Here is a 6010-nt window from a genome sequence, read left to right as displayed (position 1 = left end):
AAACCACTCTAATATTCTCCTATGATGTTATAGGCGTATGGTCTCAACCGGATTAACAGGATATTTGATAGAATCTTATATGTGGAGTGTTAAGTGCGTCCATGGGGCCCCCTTTCCTATTTTTTTATTTTATTTTTAATAAGATACAGGCTTGGGCCCAAAACAAAAAGTGATATAATAGTAATTTAACAATAAATTAACATGAATAAATAACAAATATAATAAATAAACAAATAAATAGAGTTTGAAATAATATTAGCGAAGACCCAATTGAACAGTGTTATTAAGGATAATTGAAAGTGGGGTCTTCATTAGCAATCCGCATAAGACGGTTTATTGGAGAGTTGCCTAAGTAATTAGAAGAAGAAAATGGAATTAAAAATTAAGGAGTATATGTAGTCAGACGTGGTGGAACTTTAAAGCTTAATTGAGAGAGTAGGGCATGGCAATCAATAACGTCAGATAAAAGCTTTTTTAAAAATGTTTTATAAGTACTACGTCTACGATCACCAAGACTATATAAACTTAAAGCTATACTAACAGGTTTGTAATCATGAGGAGGACAGTGTATTTTTAGTGAAAAAGCAGCAAATGATAAAAATGTCCGTTGGACCCTTTCTATCATTAAAGAGTTTAATTATTGTGCGGGCCGGGAGCGTACAATAATAATACGCGCGCCCGGACACCAACTTAGTTTCTTTACGCCACTAACACCCAAGTCCTAGAAATATGGAGGACAAGCTGGGTGTAATAGCTCAAATAGTAGTGGTCGGGATCGCTTAGCAATTAGTGCTTGATCAGACTATGCGTTTTGTCGGCGACCGATAATCGGTTGCCGATCGGTAAACGACCGCGACATCTATAATTAACATATGAACGGCATTATCGGGGCCAGACTAGACCGATTCTCCGAACCGTCCGAAATCGGTCTGAAATAAACCACGCGCTATTGCGGTTTAGTAGCGACGATGCGTGTCCGTCGGGCACAACATTACATTCATTTGTATGGTACCGTCTACACTGAGTGTTTTTCGGTTACCGTTATTTTTTGAATTTTCAGTTTTTTTCATGGCTTGAAACCGATTTCAGAAACCGGTATAAACCGTTTTAAAACTGAAACCAAAAAAAATTGGATACCGGTATTCAAGTTAAAACCAAAACCAGAAAAAATTGGATATCGGTATTATAATTTAAAACCGAAACCGAAAAAAATTGGATACCGGTATTAAATTCAAAATCAAAACCGTAAACAATTGGAAACCGGTATTAAATTCAAAACCAAAATCTGAAAAAATTGGAAATCGTTATTTGTTTTGTAATTGACGTGTTTTTAAATATGTGAACTCCATTAATACGCATAATTAATACACATAATTAATACACATAATATAATTGAGATCATGTTTAAAATGTTGATAACCATTTAATTATTTGCAAAAAAAAACTGAAAACCGGTATACAAAACCGAAACCGGTATTCAAAACCGAAACCGAAACCAAGATTTCTTAATACCGGTACTGCTAAGTTGAAACCGAAATCGTGAAATTTCAAAACCGGTAAACATAATCGAAACCGAAACCAACATTTCCTAATACCCGTATTGAAAAATTGAAACCGAAATCGAAAAAATTAAAAACTGGTATACAAAATCGAAACCGAAACCGAAATTATTTCAATCGGTTTCAAGCCCTGGTTATTTTTAAAATGTATGTATTAATAATATATTTTCCATTAAAAACATGTATTCAACTGAAAAATTAATAACTGAGGTCCAAATCTATCCATGTATTTGGGATATGACCACTAATGAGTATATGAATGAGGACCTAAAAATCTCAGTTTGGTTGAAAGTAGCCGAAGCACTATATAATTTGGAATGGGAGAACCTATGAACTGTTGAAAAAGAAGAAAAAGGTAAGACAATTTAATCATCTTTTATTATTATCAATAGGTTAAGTAGTTATAAATAAATAAATAAAATAATACTATTGAACAAATTAGTAAAAGTAAGTATTCAAATAAATAATAATAGACCTTATCTTTATATATAAATGTGAAAATCTACTAAACCGATCGTTATGATTTATTTTTAAATTGAAGAGCTCATTGCGGAGTAGGTTTATTGCATTTGATCGATTCTCTAACTTAATAAACAAAGGAGTTATCAATTATTAAAAATAATAATAATATATTATATATTAATATTATATTTATTATTTTTATATATAATATATTTTGCTGTGTTCGTAATCTTGTCAGGAGAAGGTTCTTAACTCTTAAGTAAGACAATTTTAAGAAAATCCACCGGAAAAGTAGGAAATTTGGATGTAGGTGCCATCTGTCCAGTAAGAACAGAAACTAAATAATAATATATTTTTGTTTATTGTAAGGTTGCTGCTATTGGTCATGATTGAATAATGAATATAATTTTAGATCTGTAGCTATGTAGGTTAGTAAAAATGGTATTCCCAAGACTAATTTATCGACACATGCACATCGTAATATCAACGTGTTAATAAAACATTCCTAATTATGTACGCACTTCGAGGATTCTGCAATCCACCGCAGGTGAATTGCCTACCTGAAAACATTCTATGTGTCTCACGCATACAATACATACAAGCGTGTCTCTCGGGTAATTATATATTCAAGATGAAAAATGTATAAGTTTTGAACATCATACACCGAATATTAAACGAATTGGACAAAGTTTGAACCCTATAGAGTTGGTACATATTTTAACGAGCAACGCAGTGAACGGGATCAGCTATAATATATATACAATTAATGCATTTTGAGTCCTTGAACTTATACACATAAGTTATAATATTGGCTATTTCCAACTATTTCACCTGAGGTAACTTTTGCCCGGGCAACGCCGGGAGGGACAGCTAGTAAAATATACATAGGTATTCGTATTTTTAGATATTAGATACTTAACCTAGATACTTTACCTCAGTTATAATAATAGTACATAATAATAATAATAAAAATAATAATCATAATAATAATAAAATATCATAATATGACGTTTTAGTATAAAAAACAATTATTATTTGATGCATATAATTTATACAATTAAATTCAAATATATGGAGATGTCATTATATACACAAAAAAAAAATTAAAAAGTCATTATATATTAAATTAAATATATAGGCAAGTTTATATTATGCACATCAGTTTCTTCATCATAATTATACCCATCTCTCTTTCGAACAAAATTATGGAGAACACAACATGCTTTTATAATATCATCGCAAAAATTTGGTTCTACTAAAATCGTTGTGTGCAAAACTCGACAATTATTGGCTAAAACTCCAAAAGCACATTCGACGGTATGTCTAGCCCTCGATAACCTGTAGTTAAACACCCAACGAGCGTATTATTAAGTCTACGACATGGAAATAGTCTTAACAGGTTTGCGTGAAGACCAAACGCGTTCAGCAATAAAAACAAATGGTTGAATATTGTTTTCAGTTAGAGGCAATGCATCTGGGTCCGGAATTTGAAGTTGTTGTGAGTATAACATTTTTCCAAATACACTGACGAAAAACGCTAGAATTGGCTTCACGACCTTATGTGCCTACCTACGTCGATGTATATGAAATTTAAATTAGCATCGGCCACTGCCATTAATACTATTGAAAAATATTTTTTATAGTTGTAGAACAGAGAGCCGGAGTTTTCTGGATTTTTGCATCTGACGTCCTTACCATCTATACCTCCAAGACAAATTGAAAAATTGGTTTTTGAATAAAAAGTTTTAGAATTATCTATCCACTTATTTTTATTTGGTTTTAGACATTTCTGTAGGTTGTAGAACTGACCATAAGACCTGAAATATCTCTCTTACAATTCCGTTTATTGTACTTCCAATACGAAAGTCAAAATGCAACGCTGCGAAATGCGTCCCAGTTGATAAGTATCTTTTAAAATTTAACAAACACCTTTTTTTTTAGTAGATAATAAAATGTTTGGATATTTTTCAATGGGTTGACCAGTTGCCCCCTATGGCTGTTATCGGGATTTTAAAAATATACTAGTTTCCCTCGACGAAATGTACCAGTTGCCCTCACATGTTAATATATACACGATTACAATGTACAGGGTGTTTGTGACAGCAGATTTCAGGATGATTTACTTAAATTTGGAAAAAATGACCTATGTGAAAACCTCTTTGAATCATATACTCTAAACTAATTTGATATTAGTTATTTTTTTTATTAATTAAAAAGGGGAGATTTTAGGGGTAACTTTTAAAATTCAAATGGGAACCTATATTTCTGAAATATGATTCATATAGGATTTTTTTTTTATGAACTTTGACGCTATCGTGGAAAATGTGCAATTTATTGAGTAAAATACTTTTACATACAAAATTTATAAATTTAAATTAGGTAAGTATCAGAAAAAAAAAATTAAAAGAAAATTTAAAAAAATGTATTATGGTACAAAATATTAATCTAGTGGTAAATTTGAATAAAAATAAATACAGGCAAGTCAGCACTCACTATTACAAGTTCTCAGTACTTTAGAGATTATAATATTATTTTTGGAAGCAATAGTAATAGCAGCCCTTGATGAATTAATTTATTTTGTCAAACAATAAAAAAAAAAAACTGTTTACATTAAATCTATGATATTATATGCATATAATTAATGTTCTCCTAAAATATGCAAATTATTTGTACAAAAAATCAACAACTATTCAATATTATGCAACAAACATTTTTGCATTTGTAATATACTTACTATGAACCAAATTTGTATCGAATCAGATTTTAAATATGCACTTTCTAAACAAATATGCAAATGCTTAAAGTTCCGAACCTTGGTAATAAGTAATAACTAATAACATACTTATATACCTATTACCTATACTTTCATATTTTGTTTGAATCAACTTAATATTAGATATAACATTTCTTAACACTGCAAAATGACAACATTGATTTCAAAAACTTGTATGATTAAACCTCGCGTTCAACATAATGCATATAAAATCAAACAGATTTTGAAAGAACATCACCTTTTCACAACATAAAGATATGATCAATCCAATATTAAGTTATAATAACAAGACAATTTTGACTGAACTTATTAAAAATGTATTTAAGTATTATTAATGTATTATCAATTTTTCCTTTTTTAAATAATTGTACCTATTGCTCCAATGCTATTGAACAAAAAAAAAAAAAAAAACGATAGGAGGGTTAAACATCCAATGTCATCATCAAATGGAAGTGACACAATATTTACATAACATTGGTAAAATTCATCACATTTGTGTAAGCAATTTAATTTTTAAACTAAATTTTTATGACATTTTGTTTGTTCTAATAAGTAAAAACCTAATAACCTTATTAATTAATTATACCTAACAACATCAAACATAATCATCAAGTATTTTAAATATGTCAATTGCATCAGTAAAAAATAATTGTAATATATTCTGAGTGGTGAATATTAAGGTTAGGTTTTAGACCGGGAATGAATATTTTCTTAGAAGCATTTTCCATCTGAATTTAGGGCAATTTTAAAACTTTTAATTTAATTTTAACAAATGTATAGATTTGAAATGTGTACAATTTTGATGAGAAAGGATCAACATTCACTGATATAAAGATAAATAATTGTTGAACCATTTGGTACATTTTAGTGTATTAAAATTAGCAAGGAATAATATAAATTTTAAAGCAAATTCATTATATCTGAAAGACTATCCATTTTAAAACTTAGTATTAATAAATGTAAATATATTTGAAATGTGTACAATTTTGATATGTAAGGATCAATATTCACTAATACAATCATACATTTTTGTTGTCATTTAGTAAATGTTATTATACTAAAATGATTGAGCTATCAAGGTATGCATGGTAAACTAAATTTAAATGAAAATTCATTATTCGTTAATATTCAATATATGTAGGTATCAAAAGAAATTCGCTATATTTATTACATTATTAAATGAGACTAATGTTTAAACAAATTACTTAAAAAATAG

This window comes from Metopolophium dirhodum, chromosome 9, assembly GCF_019925205.1.
Source record: "Metopolophium dirhodum isolate CAU chromosome 9, ASM1992520v1, whole genome shotgun sequence".
Lineage (NCBI taxonomy): Eukaryota > Metazoa > Arthropoda > Insecta > Hemiptera > Aphididae > Metopolophium > Metopolophium dirhodum.
The sequence above is the reverse complement of the archived record's forward strand: the minus strand, read 5'-3'. Positions refer to the sequence as shown.